Source organism: Meriones unguiculatus, chromosome X, assembly GCF_030254825.1.
Source record: "Meriones unguiculatus strain TT.TT164.6M chromosome X, Bangor_MerUng_6.1, whole genome shotgun sequence".
NCBI classification, from domain to species: Eukaryota; Metazoa; Chordata; class Mammalia; order Rodentia; family Muridae; genus Meriones; species Meriones unguiculatus.
In genome coordinates this window covers 51,361,146-51,381,329 of record NC_083369.1, presented here as the reverse complement: position 1 = coordinate 51,381,329, position 20,184 = coordinate 51,361,146, and the positions used below count along the sequence as shown (strand labels likewise).

General features: G+C 41.2%; 1 non-coding gene across 1 annotated transcript; it reads right to left on the bottom strand.

Annotated features, from left to right (window-relative positions):
• Positions 1-12,531: 12,531 nt before the first annotated feature.
• LOC132650296 (U6 spliceosomal RNA) lies at positions 12,532-12,638 on the bottom strand. Its single transcript, XR_009588663.1, has one exon. It is a non-coding gene; the product is annotated as a U6 spliceosomal RNA (small nuclear RNA).
• Positions 12,639-20,184: the final 7,546 nt, after the last annotated feature.

The following is a 20,184-nucleotide window of genomic DNA, read 5'->3' as shown; positions in this document are numbered from 1 at the left end:
AAGCTGCTATTAACATAGTTGGACAAATGTCCTTGTTGTATGGTAGAGCTTATTTTGGGTATAGGCCCAGGAGTGGTATAGCTGGGTGTTGAGGTAGAAATATTCCCAATTTTCTGAGAAACTGCCGGGTTGATTTCCAAAGTAGTTGTATAAGTTTACACTCCCTCCAGCAAAGGAAAAGTGTTCCTCTTTCTCCACAACTCTCCAGCATGTATTGTCACTTGAGTTTTTTGTTTTTTGTTTTTTTTTTTTCAATGCAGTTTATTCAGAAACCTTGAACAATTATCTGACCCTGGGGAAAGCCAGCCCACAGCTTAAATAGCCTCTGGGTAGCCAACCCCGGCGTGCCACATGGGCAATGCAGATAGGTCCACATACATGGAAGCAAGCCAGATCCTCAGCCTTAGCCAAATGTAGAGTTGTTTGTGACAGAGAGCACTTGACTTTTTTAACTTAGCCATTCTGACTATTACAGGATAGAATCTCAGAGTCCTTTTGATTTCAATTTCCTTACAGACTAAAGATGTTGAATATTTTTTTAAGTCCTTCTCAGTCATTAGAGATTCCTCTGTTGAGAAGTCTCTGTTTAGCTCTGTATCCATTTTAAAAACTGGATTATTTGGATTATTGGTGTTTAATTTTCAGTTCTTCATATATTTTGCATATTAGCCCTTTTTCATATGTAGGGATTGTAAAGATATTTTCTCATTCTGTAGGCTGCCCTTTTGTCTTATTGACAGTGTCCTTTGCCTTGCATAAGCTTTTCAGTTTTATAAGGTACCATTTCTTAATTGTTGCTCTTAGTGCCTGAGCTGTTGGTGCTCTGTTCAGTAAGTTGTCTCCTGTGCCAATGAATTCAAGGTTATTCCTCACTTTCTCTTCTATTAAATTTAGTGTATCTGGTTTTATGTTGAGATTTTTTTTTCAATGCAGTTTATTCAGGAACCTTGAACAATCATCTGACCCTGGGGAAAGCCAGCCCACAGCTTAAATAGCCTCTGGGTAGCCAACCCCAGCGTGCAACGTGGGCAATGAAGATGGGTCCACATACACGGTAGCAAGCCAGATCCTCAGCCTTAGCCAAATAAGGAGTTGTTTGTGACAGAGAGCACTCACCATCAGGAAGGTGGAAGGCAGAAACCAGATCCATCTTTAAGGCACGGCATTACACAGCTCTCTACAGTTCCCCCATTTTGTTTTAGACGCATCAGGCAAGAGTAGAGGTCTGATCTCTGATATTAGAAATAAATTGGGACTTTGTACCGATGTTCATTTAGGTGTCATCTACTCAAAGAGCATCAGACCCTTCTGATACCTTTTTCTCAGAGGTGGGACCTGGGGCATCAACCCGCATGCAATCAGACATGCTCTTCTCTGGGTCAAAAGCAGCTGACCCTGAGTGCAGTGCTTAGCCTTGCATCCTGAGCGTAACAATTTAGCTCCCATGCTTGGGGAGACTATCCTGCTTCAATGGTTGTAAAGGCCTGAATGGTCATAGCTACATTACGCTCTTGTGAGACTCTAATCTTGCATATACACCACAGGCAAACAAAGGAGACCAATACCAGAAGGCCCGCTAACACTCCCATGCCTGCCCATTCCTTCAGATGATTCATGGCTGCAGCAATCCATGATGATAATCCTGTGGCTAGTCCTGCGTCCACTCTGGTAGAATTTACCGTGACAATGGCCATTCTCAGCTGCTCCATGGTAGTATTGAATTCTCCAGTCCAATTACCTAAAATATAGCTAGACAATTATTTAGACAGATTTGCAGCACAGGAAAAATTCTCATATTGTATGCTAGTGACACAAAGTCCAGCATACTTCCATTGACAACCAAGTTGAGCGATTTGCCATAGGGTATCAATTTGCTCCTGCACGAGGTCAATCCTCTGAGTGAACACCATCAAGCCTCCTTTTAGTTGAGCATTAATTCCTTTTTGTACATCTAAGGCATGAGCTACATTGGCTAAAAGATTATTCAGGGTCTGAGCAGTCTGCACAGTATGACTCATGGCTAATGCCACGGTGGTAGCTCCAACAGCCGCCAATGAGATGGCAGTAACAATGGCGGCTGTAATTCCAAGATCCCTTTTCTGTCTGAAGAGAGTCATAGCGTGAGGGGCATCAATGGGCACAGGCACCCAGCGAGGCATGCGAGTAACCAGGGCATACCTAAATTCACTAGGATTCCAGCATTGGGCAAAAAAGCAAGTATCATCACCACAATTACTTGGCTCTATCTGGCTAATAATGAATAAAAATGGGGGATATAAACAAACAGGTGTGGGCTTATAGAAAATATTTTGAGAAGCCTTAACCCCCTCGTTGGAACATCCTGCATCAGTTCTAGTAATAGCAATGGTGGTGTCCGAGGTCTGAGTAGGTTCAGGAGACCATTGCCCCCAGGGGCGAGACGTGCTCCATGTAAATTGACTAACTCCATGTTTTCTTCCACTTTTGAAAGTCATTTAAGGTTCTTAAATTATTTTTTTTTCCTTTTTTTAAATTTTTCATCAATTACACGTTATTCATTCTTCATCCCCCCATAAGCCCCTCCCTCTTCCGCTCCCAATCCCACCCTTCCTCCTCCCTCTGCTTGCATGCCACTCCCCAAGTCCACTGATAGGGGAGGTTCTCCTCTTCTTTCTGATCTTAGTCCATCAGTTCACATCAAAAGTGGCTGCATTGTCCTCTACTGTGGCCTGGTAAGGCTGCTCCTCCCCAGGGTGAGGTGATCAAAGAGCAGGCCAATCAGATTATGTCAGAGGCAGCACATCTTCACATTACTATGTAACCCACTTGGATTCTGAACTGCCCTGGGCTACCTCTGTGCAGGGGTTCTGGGTTATTTCCAGGAATAGTCCTTGGTTGGAGTATGAGTCTCTGGGAAGTTCCCTGTGTTCAGATTTTCTTGTTCTGTTGCTCTCTTTGTGGAGACCCTGTCCTCTCCAGCTCTTACTATTTCCCAGTTCTTACATAAAATTCCATTCACTCTGCCCAACAGTTGCCCATCAGGCTCAGCATCTGCTTTGATAGTCTGTAGGACAGAGGCTTTCAGAGGCACTCTGTGGTAGGTTCCTAGGTTATTTCCTGTTTTCTTCTTCTTCTGATGTCCATCCTCTTTGCCTTTCCGGATGGGGATTGGACATTTTGGTTAGGGTCCTCTCTCTTACTTAGTTTCTCTAGATGCACAGGTTTTAGTGGGTTTGTCCTATGTTGTATGTCTATATGAGTGAGTATATACCATGTGTGTCTTTTTGCTTCTGGGACAAATCACTCACGATGATCCTTTCCAGTTCCCACCTTTTACCTGCAAATTTCATTATTTCCTTATTTTTCATTGCTGAGTAATATTCCATTGTGTAGATGTACCACAATTTCTGCATCCATTCTTCAGTTGAGGGGCATCTGGGTTGTTTCCAGCTTCTGGCTATTACAAATAAAGCTGCTACAAACATGGTTGAGCAAATGTCCTTTTTGTGTACTTGAGCATCTTTTGGATATATGCCTAGGAGTGGTATGGCTGGATCTTGGGGAAGCACTATTCCTAGTTGTCTGAGAAAGCGCCAGATTGATTTCCAGAGTGGTTGGACAAGTTTACATTCCCACCATCAGTGGAGAAGGGTTCCCCTTTCTCCACAACCTCTCCAGCATGTGTGGTCTCTTGAGTTTTTGATCTTAGCCATTCTCATGGGTGTAAGGTGAAATCTCAGGGTTGTTTTGATTTGCATTTCCCTAATGGCTAATGAGGTTGAGCATTTCTTTAGGTACTTCTCTGCCATTCAGTATTCCTCTACAGAGAATTCTCTGTTTAGCTCTGTTACCCATTTTTTAAGTGGATTACTTGGTTTGCTGCTTTTCAGCTTCTTTAGTTCTTTATATATACTGGATATGAGTCCTCTGTCAGATAAAGGGTTGGTGAAGATTCTTTCCCAATCTGTAGGCGGTCGCTTTGTTTTAATGACGGTGTCCTTTGCTTTGCAGAAGCTTTTCAGTTTCATGAGATCCCATTTATTTATTGTTGCTCTTAGAGCCTGTGCTGTTGGTGTTCTGTTCAGGAAGTTTTCTCCTATACCAATGAGTTCTAGGGTATTCCCCACTTTTTTTTTCTAGCCGATTTAATGTGTCAGGTTTTATGTTGAGGTCTTTGATCCACTTGGACTATAGTTTTGTGCAGGGTGATAAGTATGCATCTATTTTTATTTTTCTACATGTAGACATCCAGTTGGACCAGCACCATTTGTTGAAGATGCTATCTTTTTTCCATTGTATGGTTTTGTCGTCTTTGTCAAAGATCAGGTGTCCATAAGTGTGTGGGTTTATTTCTGGGTCCTCTGTTCGGGTCCATTGATCCACCATTCTGTTTCTATGCCAGTACCATGCAGTTTTTAAAACTGTTGCTCTATAGTACAACTTAAGATCAGGGATGGAGATACCTCCAGAAGATCTTTTATTGTAGAGGATTGTTTTAGCAATTCTGGGTTTCTTGTTATTCCATATGAAGTTGAGAATTTTTCTTTCAAGGTCTGTAAAGAATTGTGTTGGTAATTTGATGGGCATTGCATTGAATCTGTAGATTGCTTTTGGTAGAATGGCCATTTTTACAATGTTAATCCTACCAAGCCATGAGCATGGGGGATCTTTCCAACTTCTGATATCTTCTTCTAATTCTTTCTTCAGAGACTTGAAATGTTTTTCATACAAGTCTTTGACTTCCTTGGTTAGGGTTACTCCAAGGTACCTTATGTCATTGTGGATATTGTGAAGGGTGTTGTTTCCCTAATTTCTTTCTCAGCCCTTTTGTCTTTTGTATACAGGAGGGCTACTGATTTTTTTTAGTTAATTTTGTATCCAGCCACTTTGCTGAAGGTGTTTATCAGCTGGAGGAGTTCCCTGGTAGAGTTTTTGGGGTCACTCACGTATACTATCATATCATCTGCAAATAGTGATAATTTGAATTCTTCCTTTCCAATTTTATCCCCTTGATCTCCTTCAACTGTCTTATTGCTCTAGCAAGGACTTCCAGAACTATGTTGAAGAGATATGGAGAGAGTGGGCAGCCTTGTCTTGTCCCTGATTTCAGTGGGATTGCTTTAAGTTTCTCTCCGTTCAGTTTGATGTTGGCTATAGGTTTGCTGTATGTATATTGCCTTTACCATGTTTAGATATGTGCCTTGTATCCCTGATCTCTCCAATACTTTAAACATGAATGGATGTTGGATTTTGTCAAATGCTTTTTCAGCATCTAGGGAGATTATCTTGTGGTTTTTTTCTTTTGGTTTGTTAATATGGTGGATCACATTGATGGATTTCCGTATATTGAACCATCCCTGCATACCTGGGATGAAGCCTACTTGGTCATGGTGGATGATATCTTTGATGTGTGTTCTTGTATTCGGTTTGCAAGTATTTTGTTGAGTATTTTTGCATCCATGTTCATAAGGGAGATTCGACTGAAATTCTCTTTCTTTTTGAGTCTTTGTGGGGTTTAGGTACCAAGGTGACTGTGGCTTCATAGAATGAGTTTGGTAATGTTCGTTCTGTTTCTATTTTGTGGAATAGTTTGAAGAAAATTGGTGTTAGCTCTTCTTTGAAGGTCTGGCAGAATTCTGCGCTGAAGCCATCTGGTCCTGGGCTCTTTTTGGTTGGGAGACTTTTGATGACAGCTTCTATTTCTTTGGGGGATATAGGACTATTTAATTGATTTATCTAGTCCTGATTCAGCTCCTTGGTAAGTCAAATCGATCAACAAAATTGTCCATTTCATTTAGATTTTCAAATTTTGTGGCATATAGACTTTTGAAGTAAGTCCTAATGATTGTTTGGATTTCCTCAGTGTCTGTAGTTATGCCCCCCTTTTCATTTCTGATTGTGTTGATTGGGGTGGTGTCTCTCTGCCTTTTAGTTAGCTTGGCTAAGGGTTTGTAGATCTTGTTGATTTTCTCAAAGAACCAGCTCTTTGTTTCATTGATTCTTTGAATTGTTTTATTTGTTTCTAATTGATTGATTTCAGCCCTGAGTTTGATTATTTCCAGCTGTCTACTCCTTTTTGGTGTGTCTGCTTCTTCTTTTTCTAGGGTTTTTAAGTGAGCCATTAAGTTGCTTGAATGTGCTGTCTTGAATTTCGTCTTGAAGGCACTTAGTGCTATGGACTTTCCTCTTAGCACGGCCTTCATTGTGTCCCACAAGTTTGGGTATGTTGTGTCTTCATTTTCATTGAGTTCTAGGAAGATTTTAATTTCTTTCTTTATTTCTTCTCTGACCCAGCTGTCTTTTAATAGCAAGTTGTTCAGTTTCCATGTATGTGTAGGCTTTTTGCTATTTCTGTTGTTATTGAGGTCCAGCTTTATTCCATGGTGATCAAACAGGATACAAGGGATTATTTCAATCTTTTTGTATCTGTGGAGGCTTGCTTTGTGACCAACTATGTGGTCTATTTTGGAGAAGGTTCCATGAGGCGCTGAGAAAAAGTAAATTCTTTTGTGTTTGGGTGTAAGGTTCTGTAAATGTCTCTTAGGTCCATTTGATTCATGACCTCTGTTAGAGATATTGTTTCTTTTTTTAATTTCTGTTTAGTTGACCTGTCTTTTGTTGAGAGTGGGGTGTTGAAGTCTCCCACTATTAGTGTGTGGGGACCTATGTGTGGTTTAAGTTTTATCAATGTTTCTTTCACAAATGTGTGTGCCCTTGTATTTGGGGCATAGATGTTCAGGATTGTGATGTCTTTCTGGTGAAATTTTCCCTTGATGAGTATGAAGTGTCCTTCCCCATCTCTTTTTATTAATTTTGGTTGAAAGTGTATTTTATCAGATATTAGAATGGCTACTCCTGCTTGCTTCTAGCATCCATTTGCTTGGAAAGCCGTCTTCCATTCCTTTACCCTCAGGTAATGTCTATCTTTGTGACTTAGGTGTGTTTCTTGTATACAACAGATTGCTGGGTTTTGTTTACACACCCATTCTGTTAGTCTGTGTCTTTTTATTGGAGAATTAAGTCCATTGATATTGAGAGAGATTAATGACCAGTGGCTGTTAGATCCTTTGAATTTGATGTTGGCTGTGGTCATACGGTTGTGTGCTTCGTTGCTTTTTGTTTTACTGTAGTGGGATTATTTATTTCCTGTGTTATCTTGAATGTAGCTAGTTTTCTTGGGTTGTATTTTCCCTTCTAGTGTCTTCTGTAATGCTGGATTTGTTTGTAGGTATTGTTGAAGTTTGTTTTTTTTCATTGAATATCTTGTTTTCTCCGTCTATGAGGACTGAGAGTTTTGCTGAGTATAGTAGCCTGGGCTGACATCTGTGTTCTCTTAGAGTCTGCATGATATCTGCCCAGGCCCTTCTGGCTTTCATAGTCTCTGTTGAAAAGTCAGGTGGATTCTAATGGATTTGCCATTATATGTTACTTGGCCTTTTTCTCTTGCAGCTTTTAGTATTTTTTCTTTGTTTTGTATACTTACGGTTTTGATTATTATGTGGCAGAAGGATTATCTTTTCTGGTCTAATTTATTTGGTGTTCTATAGGCCCCTTGTATTCTTATTGGCCTCTCCTTTAACTTGGGGAAATTTTCTTCGATGATTTTGTTGAAAATATTTTCTGGGCCTTGGTGCAGGGAATCTTCTTTTTCCTCTATTCCTATTATTCTTTTGTTTTGTCTTTTTATGTTGTCTTGAATTTCTTGGACAGTCTGTGTCAGGAATTTTTTAGATTTAACATTTTCTTTGACTGATACATCTATTTCTTCCATTGTATCTTCCACACCTGAGATTCTTTCTTCCATTTCTTGTAGCCTATTGGTTATGGTAACCTCTGTAGTTCCTGCTTTCTTCCCTAAGTTCTTTCTCTCCACAATTTCTTCCATTTGTGTTTTATTTTTAATTTTTCTAATTCTATCTTCAGTTCTTGAGCTATTTTGTTGATTTCCTTCACCTGTCTGACTGTATTTTCGTGTTTTTCTGTCAATTCCTTCAGCTGTTTGTTTGAGCAATCCACTGTTTCTTTTATTTCATTCAGTGATTTAAGCATTTCCTCTCTAAAGGTCACAAACTCTATTTCTTTTCGTATTTTATTTGTTTCCTTTGTTATCTTCTTCATGAGCATAGATGTTAGGTCATCTCCTTGAATTTCAGTTATGCAGGGATGTCTAGGGCTATTTGCTCCTGGATAACTGGGTTCTGGAGATGCCATATTGCTCTGGCTTTTGTTGGTTGAGCTTTTACGCTGTCCTCTCCCCATTGAGCTATCTTAGGTGTTTGAAGTTAGTTTCTGGTTTTCCTGTATTCTCTCCTGTAGTGGAGAGAATCCCTTTGGCAAGAAGATGGTTTTTCCTGAAGGAAGCCTTCTCAGCTTTTTGGGTATAGTCACTGGATGGCCAGTGTTTTTCAGGAGTTGCTACAGCTCACCTCAGGCATAGAGACCTGGGTGGTAACTGTGGTCCTGATTAGTCAATAGGGCTCTCCTCTTACCGGGAGAAGTCCTGGAGACAGCTGCCCTCCTTCTGGGTTTCTTGCTGTAAATTTAGTGATCAGCTGCTGTAACTTGTGTATCTCGTGGTTTGGTCGGTTTTGTTAGGGCTAACTGGTTGCCCCTTGAAGCAGTATCTGGGGGTTGATCTCAGGGTTCCCGGTCTTTTGTAGGTCTGAGGTTGGGGCTCTGTGCCCCAGAATCCAAGAGGTAATCTGTGGCAGGTGATTACTGCTCTGGTGTTTTGGGTCACACAGTTCTGTCTGTAAGGAGTAGTTGGTACAAAGCAGGCATCTGGGCTGGCAGAGCTTGCACCCACCTGCTAGTCTGCGGGAGCTGAGTTTCCAATCACTCTGTGCTCCCTGTTTGGGCCCAGATTTGTGATGGCTGGGCGTACTCACCTGTTTGTGATCTGCAGTCTGCTAGATTTGCCCTAGGTGACCCCAGCAGCACGGTTTCTTCCTTCCCTGTGGGGTCCTCTCTGGACATGGGTTCCCACTCCCTGTTGTACTGGGGCGTGCAACTTGTCTGTACCGCTGAGCTGAGCGCACAGCTCTCCGCGCGGCAAGAGCTCAGTTGTGTTGGCGGCGGGTACCTGCTTTCTAGAGACCTTTCAGGGAAAGACTGGGTGACCAGTGATAAGACTGGCAACTTTGCTTGCCCGTGGGGTTTTCTTGCGACTGGGACTCCCAGTCTCAGGCACCCTTGTGCCCACAGATCAGCCTGGGAAAGTGATTGGCACACGCAAGCTTGTGGAGCCTGTGTTACCCGGGATTTCTTCCAGGTTCTGGCTGGGTAGCCGTGAGTGGACCCGACCGATTCCCACGCCGTAGGAGCCTCCCCTCACCTGGGAAACACGATTGATGTAGTTTCAGGGCCCAGAGTTTAGTCTCCTGGTCACAGCACGGAGAGTGCTGTCCTGCTTCTCAGAGGAGGTGCTCTCCCAGTGCCGCCATCTTGGCTCCCCCCCATGTTGAGATATTTGATCCATGTGAACTTTAACTTTGTGCAGGGTGATAAATAGAGATCTATTTGCATTCTTCCTAGATGCAGACATCCAGTTACTCCAGCATGATTTATTGAAGATCCTATCTTTTTTCCATTGTATGGTTTTGGCTTCGTTGTCAAAAATCAATTGTCCCCAGGTGCTTCACACATTTTTTAATCTTTTGGACCAGTTCAGGAAAAGTTTTTGTTTTTTTGTTTGTTTGTTTGTTTGTTTGTTTGTTTGTTTTTAATGATTAATCCCTTTTAGATCCAATCACAGCTAAAGCTGTCAGAGTTGACACTGTCTCCAAGTTGTGGCAAGTTGAGGCTGCTTGAATAAGAATATGACACATTAATCAGTCTCACTCTGAGTGACTTCAGTGAGCCCTAAGGTTGCTATGTTGGCTTACTGTTATTGTTGTTTGTGAAAGACCCCCGAAGGTTGTCTTCCGTCAGGGAGACCCCGTACCCAAAGATCAATGAGTCCAGTTGTTCGGATGCAACCAGCAAGAGGCTTTATTGAGTACACGGGTTCCCGGGGCGACAAAGTCTCTCAGAAGACTTGCGCGCCTCTCGGTTGGGGTGACGGGTTTTTATAGGGCTCGGGAGCAGGAAGCGCGGTTACAGAAGCGAGAAGCATAGTTACAGGGGTCTGATTGGGTGGTTTGAACAAAGCCGTAGTTAAGTCACGTACCCAGAACAGGGAAGGCGGGAAGGCAGATTGTGAGCTGAGTCACGTACCCGGAACCGGGAAGGCGGGAAGGCAGATTGTGAGCCGAGTCACGTACCCGGAACCGGGAAGGCGGGAAAGAATGCAGCAAGGTAGCTCTCCCCTCAGGGAACTTACTGCTATACCGCGCCTACTCTACATAGTGTTAACAATCGCTGCTTATCTTTTGGTCTCTCAGTTTGTTTGTATGGTTTATGACATGAATAAAGCAGCAAAGGTTGGACTAAAGAGAGCAATGAAGAAATCACAGAAAACAGCAGAGTTCCTGTTACAGTTTGTTAAGGAGGTCCAGTGACATCGTTGTTATTTGATCCTCAGAGATATTCCTCTATTCTTATTAGATCCCTGCAACATCCCTTACCCTGTGCATAGTATTTTATTTTTCTTAACCTACATTGAGTATTCTACTGTTTTGAAAGAGTCCTATGTGAAGTAACTAATACTATAAAACACACAATCTCTTTAATTCTTATTCTTTTTTATTTATTATTTTTTTAGAACAGGGTTTCTCTGTGTAACTCTGGCTATCCTGGAACTCACGCTGTAGTAAACGAGGCTGGCATCGAAATCAGAGATCTACCTGCCTTTGACTCTAGAGTCTGAGAATAAGAGCATGTGACACCTCATTAAGCTCACAATCTATTTTTTTAATTTTTAAAATATTAGTTACAGTATGTATCCCAGCTGTAGCCCCCTGCCCCATTTCCTCCCTGCCCTTTTCCAAGTCTACTGATAGGGGAGTACCTCCCCCCCTTTCATCTGACCCTGGTCCTCTTCTGTGGCCTAGCAGGGCTGCTACTCCCCCTGAAGGGGGCATCAAAAAACCTGCCATTGACTTCATGTCAGATACAGTGTCTGTTCCCCTTACTGGAGGATATACTTGCATACTGAGCTACCATAGATAACATCTGAGCAGAGGTTTTAGGTTATATACATACATGGTCCTTGGTTGGAGATACAATCTCATAAAAGACCCCTGTGCCCAGATATATTTGGTCCTTGGGGAGCTCCTGCCCTCTCCGGGTCATATTTACTCCTCCTTCTTTCATATGATTCCCTGCACTCTGCTGAAGGTTTGGTTATGAGTCTCAATATCTGCTTTGATACACTGCTAGGTAGAGTCTTTCAGAGGCCATCTGTGGTAGGCTCCTGTCCTGTTACTTGTTTTCTCCTACATCCAATGTCCATCCCATTTGTCTTTCCAAGTGAGGATTGATAATCTTACCCCAGGTCTTCTTTCTTGTTTATCTTCTTTAGGAGTATATATTTCAGTATGTTTATCCTATCTTATAGGTCTATATAACTGAGTATATACCATGTGTGTTTTTCTCCTTCAGGAATACCTCACTCAGGATGACCTTTTCTAGATCCCACCATTTGCCTGCAAATTTCATGATTTCCTTGTTTTTAATTGCTGAGTAGTATTACATTGTGTAAAAATACCACAATTTCTGTATCCATTCCTCCGTTGTTGGACATCTGGGTTGTTTCCTGGTTCTAGCTATTACGAATAAAGCTGCTATAAACATGGTTGAGCAAATGTCCTTGTTGTGTACTTGAGCATCTTTTGGATATATGCCTAGGAGTGGTATAGCTGGATCTTGAGGAAGCGCTATTCCTAATTATCTGAGAAAGCACCAGATTGATTTCCAAAGTAGTTGTACAAGTTTACATTCCCACCAGCAATGGAGGAGGGTTCCCCTTTCTCCACAACCTCTCCAGCATGTGTTGTCATTTGAGTTTTTGATTTTAGCCATTTTGATAGGTGTAAGGTGAAATCTCAGGGTCGTTTTGATTTGCATCTCTCTGATGGCTAAGGACGTTGAGCATCTCTTTAAGTGTTTCTCTGCCATTCTATATTCCTCTACAGAGAATTCTCTGTTTAACTCAGTGCCCCATTTTTTAATTGGATTTCTTGATTTATTGTTTTTTAACTTAAGTTCTTTTTTATTTTCTGGATATCAGCCCTCTGTCAGATAGAGGGTTGGTGAAGATCCTTTCCCAGTCTGTAGGCTGTCATTTTGTTTTGATGACAGTATCTTTTGCTTTACAAAAGTTTTTCAGTTTCATGAGGTCCTATTTATTGATTGTTGCTCTTAGAGCCTGTGCTGTTGGTTTTTTGTTCAGGAAGCTATCTCCTGTGCCAATGAGTTCTAGGCTCTTCCCCACTTTTTCTTCTAACTGATTTAGAGTGTCTGGTTTTATGTTGAGGTCTTTGATCCACTTGGACTTTAGTTTTATGCAGAGTGATAAATATGGATCTATTTTCATTTTTTTCTGCATTTAGACATCCAGTTGGACTAGCACCATTTGTTGAAGATGTTGTCTTTTTTCCACTGAATGGTTTTAAAAATATGGAATGTTTCATGGATTTGCGTGTCATCCTTGCACAGGGGCCATGCTAATCTTCTCTGTATCATTCTAATTTTAGTATATGTGCTGCTGAAGCGAGCACTACTTTTTAATTTAGTTATTCATTTTATATCTCAGTTGTAGCCTTCTCCCTCTTCTCCTCCTGTTCTTGACTCTTTGTCCATCCCCCATGCTCCTGTGCCCCAATTCTGACCCTCAGAAAAGGGGAAACCACACATACACACACATACACACAAACCTGCCTCACTATATCTAGTCTAATCAGGACTGTGTACTTACTCTTTCACAGTGTCCCAGAAAGGCAGCCACACCAGGGTGAAGTGATCAAAAAGCATGCAACAGAGACTATGTCAGAGAAAGCTGCCATCCTTTTTCTAGCGGACCCACATGGAAGTTAGGCTGCCCACTGGTTATGTTTGTCTAGGTCTAGTCCATGTATGGTCCTTGGTTGGTGTTTCAGTCTCTGTGAGCCCCTCCAGTCCCTGATTAGTTGTCTCTGTTGGTCTTTTTATGGTGCTCCTGTCCCCTTCAAGTTATTCTATCCTTCCCCCCACTTTTCCGCAAGACTCCCAATGCATTGCCCAATGTTTGGTTGTGTGTCTCAGTACTGTTTCGATCAGTTCCTGGGTGGAGCCTCTCAGAAAATAGCTATGTTGGACTCTCATCTGAAAACACAGTAGAGCATCATCAATAGTGATGGAGATTGGATCTCTCCCATGGAGTTGGTCTCAGGTTGGGCCAGGCATTGGTTGCATATTCCCCAGATCTCTGCTCTGTCTTAATCCCTGCATATCCTGTAGGCAGGGTAAATTCTGGGTAGAAGTTTTTGTAGGTGGGTTGTTGTTCCCCCTCCATCCACCAAGAGTCCTGTTTGGTTCAAGTGTAGCCTCTCCCGTTTCCATGACCCCCACCACCAGAGGTTTCAGCTAGACTCACCCCCATATCTTCCCAGGAGCCCATCTTGTTGCAAGTCTCCAACTGTCTAAGAGATGCTCCTTCAACACATTTATTCCTCTCTCTCTGAAAACCCTCTGTCCTCTTGCCCCTGCTCACCCACATTTCCCACAGTTTTCCCTCTCCTAACCTGTTCCCCTTCTTCAAACACTTCTGCTGACTATTTTATTTTTTCCCTCTAAGTAAGATTCAAGCATCCTCCCATGGAATCTCCTTGTTTAGTAGCTTCTTTGGGTCTGTGAATTGTCATATAGTTATCCTGTATGGCTAATATCCTATGGCTAATATCCACTTATAACTGAGTAAATACCATGTGTGTCTTTCTGTGTCTGTCTTTCTTAAAGCAAAAGCTCTTTGGGAGTATTATTTTTAAGAATTAAATAAATTAATTTTATTGTTCTTTTTCATTTTATTGAGCCAAAAATGTTAGAATGAAATATGTACTGTTACTATGTCAAGTATGATTGGTTATATATATTTGTACTCATAGCATTAGAGAGATTGAGCCTATAAAAGCATGAATTGAAGAGAGCCTGGATTACATAGCCAATCCACGGCCAACCTGACTTATAAAATGAGAAGCTCTCCCTTCTCTTATCTCCCCCAAAGCTGATATTATTTATTTGTTTGCACTCTTTTCATTTGAACATAATTTCTCAGATGGAAGGGTTCATGGTATTTTTAATACCAAAACCAAGTCTAGAACAGTCCAATACCCATGACAGGGCATATTTAAAAGTTCTTGAGGATATGTTTGCTTATGAAAATGAAAATCATGGAGCAGGGACTTAGAAAAGAACAAAGAGAAGAAATTAAAAAGTAAATTGTCAAGATGTTGGCACCAGAACGACTAGGAGCACAGCAGGATTGGCACAGTGACCAGAAGTCAGAACTCGCAGCCCTAAAACACAATTGCTTGTGTTTCCCAGGTGAGAGGATACCCCACAGTGGGGGATTCAATCAGCTTCAACTCACCCAGCTAAACCACAGAAGAGATCCCAGTTTCATCAGGCACTTGGTCACCAGCCCAGAGCCACACGCCAGCATGTTCTGGTCACTGTCCCAGACTAAACTGTGGGCCCCACAACATCAGAGACTGAGATTTTCAGTCGAGAGATAACCCCACGGTGCAGGAACGATTGGGACCAACCTTAGGTCACCCAGATATTCCTTAGAAAAGATCCGAGGTTCTGTGGGTGCCGAACAGCCAGCCCAGAACCAAGCCAGGCACCAACACAGAGTCCTGCCTGCGCACCTGACTCACTGCCCCAGATAGAACTGTGGCCTCCAGGGCACCAGAGACTGAGTTTCTCTGTAGGGTGCAAACCCACCGGGAGGGGAACAGCAGGTCTGATCTCAGAGCACTCAGCCAATACCACCACCCTGAAAAGGTCTATGGAAAAATTACACAGTTTCCGCAGATGCCCAGGCACCCCATCGCCAGAAAGGCAGAGCCAGGCACATCTGTGCCTGCGGGTTCTACTCACCATCCCAGACAGAATGGCGGTCCCCAAAGCATAGCCTGGGTTTCCCTGTCAGGAGGAAACCCCACAGCAGGGGAATCATCAGGTCCAACGCTCAGGACACCTAATTCCAGAAAACTTTGGAGTGACACAGGCTCTAAGCTTTAGCCTTCTACTGCAGGCATGAGCTCCCTGCTCACCTACCTGCCATTTTTAAGTACCACTAGGGCACTGGGGCACATAGCTGCATTCTCAGGCCTACAAAAGCCTGAGCACCATTAGAGCAGCCCTCAGATACTGCTCCAAGGTTTGACCAGTTATCCCTACCTAACTGGCAAAACTGTGGGACTCCCTGGTTTTTCAAGAGGGCTGCCCCAACAATTACACCTTAAGAGCAACAGCTACAGCTCACCAAATTCAGAGCCAGAAACTCAGATGCAGGGCAGCCATCACCAGGACCTCTCCAGATGAGAGGAGAGCCTTCTTGAACACCACAGTTACCACACAGGTCCATACACCTGAAGTGAACTGTGACAATTCCTGAGAAGCACCACCATTAGGTTGACCATACCCAAAAAGCTAAAGAGAACTCCTTCAGATCCCCGGCAAGTGGATTCCCCCCCACCCCAGGACCCAGCAGGCACCAGAAGTTAACAGACAACACCTGAGACAGCCAGATGGGTAGAGGCCAGCAAAAAACACAACCAACAAATAGCAAAGCAATATGGCATTCCCAGAACCCAGTTATCCAGGGGAAAGTAGCCCTGAACACCCCAACATAAGTGAAATTCAATAAGATGACCTTACATCTATATTTATGAAGAGATTAATGGAGGAAGCAAATGAAATGTGAAAAGAATTAGGGGAAGATATAATAAAACAGATTATGGGCATCTGTAAAGAAACAGGAAGATGCAGCCAGTTTGTGACTTTCAGAGAGGAAATGACTAAACCATTGAAAGAAATAAAAGAAACAGAGGAATGTTCAAAGAAATAGCTGAGGAATTTAAGGAAAATACAGTCAGACAGGTGAAGGAAATCAACAAAATGGTTCAAGATCTGAAGATAGAATTGAAAAATTAAAGAAAACACAAATGGAGGAAATCATGGAGAAGGAGAACCTAGGAAAGAAAACAAGAACTACAGAAGTAAGCATAACCAACAGACTACAAGAGATGGAAGAAAGAATCTCAGGTGTGGAAGATACAATGGAAGAAATTGATGTATCCCTCAGAGAAAATAATAAATCTAAAAAATTCCTGACAAAAACCATCCAAGAAATTCAACACAACATAAAAAGACAAAACCTAAGAATAATAGGAATGGAGGAATAAAAGAAGATTCCCTCCTCCAAGGCCCAGATAACAGTTTCAACAAAATCATGGAAGAAAATTTCCCCAACTTGAAGGGGAGGCCTATAAGAATACAAGAAGCCTACAGAACACGTAATAAATTAGACCAGAAAAGAAAATTTTCCTGTCACATGATAATCAAAACAGTAAGTATATAGAACAAAGAAAAAATACTGAAAGCTTTAAGGGAAAAAGGCCAAGTAACATATATTGGCAAACCCATCAGAATCACACCTGATTTCTCAAAAGAAATTATGAAATCCAGAAGGGCCTGGTCGGATATCATGCAGATCCTAAGAGAACACAGATGTCAGCCTAGGCTACTGCACCCAGCAAAACTCTTAGTCATCATAGACAGAGAAAACAAGATATGCAATGACAAAAACAAATTTCAACAATACCTACACACAAATCCAGTGTTACAGAAGATACTAGAAGGAAAAATACAACCCAAGAAAACTACTTTTAAGAAAACACAGTAAATAAATAACGTCACTACAGCAAAACAAAAATAGCCAAACACACAAACACACTACCATAGCCGACATCAATATCAAAGGATCTAACAGCCACTGGTCATTAATCTCCCTCAACATCAATGGACTCAACTCTCCAATAAAAAGACACAGACTAACAGAATGGATATGTAAACAAGACCCAACAATCTGTTGCATACAAGAACCACACCTAAGTCACAAAGATAATCATTACCTGAGGATAAAGAGCTAGAAGACGGCTTTCCATAAAAAATGGACCCAAGAATCAAGCAGGAGTAGCCATTCTAATGTCTAATAAAATAGACTTTCAACCACAATTAATCAAGAGATAGAGAAGGACACTTCATACTCATCAAGGGGAAAATCTACCAGGAAGACATTACAGTCTTGAACATCTATGCCCCAAACGCAAGGGCACCCACATTTGTAAAAGAAACATTAATAAAACTTAAACCATACATAAACCCCCACACATTAATAGTGGGAGACTTCAACACCCCACTCTCAATAAAGGACAGGTCAACAAAACAGAAATTAAACAAAGAAACAATAACTCTTCACAGAGATCATGAATCAAATGGACCTCATGGACATCTACAGAACTTTTCACCCAAACACAAAAGAATTTACCTTCTTCTCAGAACTTCATGAACACTTCTCCAAAAAAAACATATAGTTGGTCACAAAGCAAGACTCAACAGACACAAGAATATTGAAATAATTCCCTGTATCCTATCTGATCACCATGGACTAAAGCTGAATCTCAATGACAAAAATAGCAAAAGGCTTACACACACATGGAAACTGAACAACTTGCTATTAAATGACAACTGGGTCAGGGAAGAAATAAAGAAATTAAAGTCTTCTTATAATTCAAGGAAAATGAAGGCACAACATACCCAAACTTATGGGACACAATGAAAGCAGTGCTAAGAGGAAAGTTCATAGCACTGAGTGCCTTCAAGAAGAAATTCGAAACATCTCATTCAAGTAACTTAAGGGCTCACTTAAAAGCCCTAGGGAAAAAAAAAGAGCAAGCAAACACACTAAAGAGGAATAGACAGTTGGAAATAATCAAACTCAGGGCTGAAATCAATCAATTAGAAACAAATAAAACAACTCAAAGAATTAATGAAACCAAAAGCTGGTTCTTTGAGAAAATCAACAAGATAGAAAAACCCTTAGCCAAACTAACTAAAAGGAAGAGAGACACTATCCAAATCAACAAAATGAGAAACGAAAAGGGGGATATAACCACAGACACTGAAGAAATCCAAACAATAATTAAGTCTTACTTCAAAAGTCTATATGCCACAAAATTTGAAAATCTAAATGAAATTAACACTTTTCTTGACTGATTCCTCATGTCAAAGCTGAATCAAGATCACATAAATCAATTAAATAATCCTATATCCCCTAAGGAAATAAAAGAGGTCATCAAAAGTCTCCCATATAAAAAAAGCCTAGGGCCAGATGGTTTCAGCACAGAATTCTACCAGACCTTCAAAGAAGAGCTAACTCTAGTACTCTTCAAACTATTCCACAAACTAGAAACAGAAGGAACACTACCAAACTCATTCTATGAATCCACAATCACCTTGGTACCTAAACCTCACAAAGACCCAACAAAGAAAGAGAATTTCAGGGCAATCTCCTTTGTGAACATCAATGCAACAGAGCCAAAAAATCTGAGCACAGGGGTCTTTCCTGAGACTGATACTCCAACCAAGGACCATGCATAGAGATAACCTAAGACCCCTGCACAGATGTAGCCCATGGCAGTTCAGTGTCCATGTGGGTTCCATAGTAATAGAAACAGGGACTCTCTCTGACATGAACTGATTGGCCTGCTCTTTAATTACCTCCCCCTGAGGGGAGAGCAGCATTCCCAGGCCACAGAAGAAGACAATGCAGCCACTCCTGTTGAAACCTAATTGACTAGGATAAGAAGGAAGGAAAAGAAGACCTCCCTTATCAGTGGACTTGGGGAGGGGCATGCATGCAGAGGAAGGAGGAATGGAAGTATTGGGACTGGAGGAGGGAGGGAACCACAAACTGAATAAAGTGTAATTAATAAACAATTTTAAAAAAGAAAAGAAAAGAACAAAGAATTGATTGATATAAAATTTTGGTTTCACTATTACGTAGGGTTGAAATTAAAATGATATTTCTTTTAAACAAAATAGAACTGTGGAATGAGGAAATATTGATGAATTACTCTGTAAAGATCATTGTTTCTCATAGCTATGTTCTAAGAAAATCAAAATTTCAGGGCTTAAAAAGAAAAAAAGCTAAGAAACAGAAAAGCCACAAAGGAAATATGGCAAAAAATATTTCACCCCAAATGGTTACAATGGCCTTTCTCAGCCTACGTGTTTCATAGAAGTTTGCTATTCCTCCATCAAGATGCAGTGTTTAGCCCTTCCTCCCTGCTTTTCTTAAATCTGGCAGGATTTGTGTGTTCCTTGAAGCCAATAAGCAATCGGATAAGAATAGTATAGTACAGCAATGTGTTCCTGAAGCTAGGTCTTTAAGAGAAATTTTTGTTTCTTCTTTGCCTGCTGGATAATCAAACCTGAGGCCTTCAGAGTGCCCCAGTGCTGCCGCACTCTGAGATCAGTCTCTGAATCCATAAACACATTCACATCCACTCTCATACACATGAACAGGCAGAAACACACCTGGATATACCACATACCCAGATAATTCACACACACACACACACACACACACACACACACACACACACACCTAAAAAAAGTGCCTCATATGTAACTGGATATAAATTCAAATATTATAGATAGATTGGGTAACTATACTTTCATTTCTAAATAATAATTAGAAAGCACTATTTTTAATTTTTCTTCCTAAATTGGGAAGATCGCATAAAAATCCTTCCAAGTCACAACATAGATGAGACCCCAAACTTACTGAAAAGAGAGATGGGTAGCACCTACCTCTCCTCCAGTTCACTGGTGTCCAGCTTTAGTAACTCTTTGACTAAAGTTTAGAAAGTCCTCATGCCAAAATCCCCAGATGAAACATTCCTGACTTTTTAACTCTCAAAACTATACAAAATGTAAAAATGATCATTATCTTTTCTTGGCATTTTAGCATGATTCATTTCTTGGAAGTAGGAATGATCATTTTGGCCTTTCTTGGTGATGGTCTACAACACCTGCATTATTAATAAATAAGCAAGCAAACAAAAAACATCTGAGCACCAAAACATGAAAGTAAATGAAGATGAAAAAAAGACATTGTTTTTTGCTTTACTTTTTTCTTTTAAACAGTTTTTTTGAGTTTGTCTGTGAACCAACATATTTATTTTTATTCATAATTTGGTGTGCATTTCTGATGTG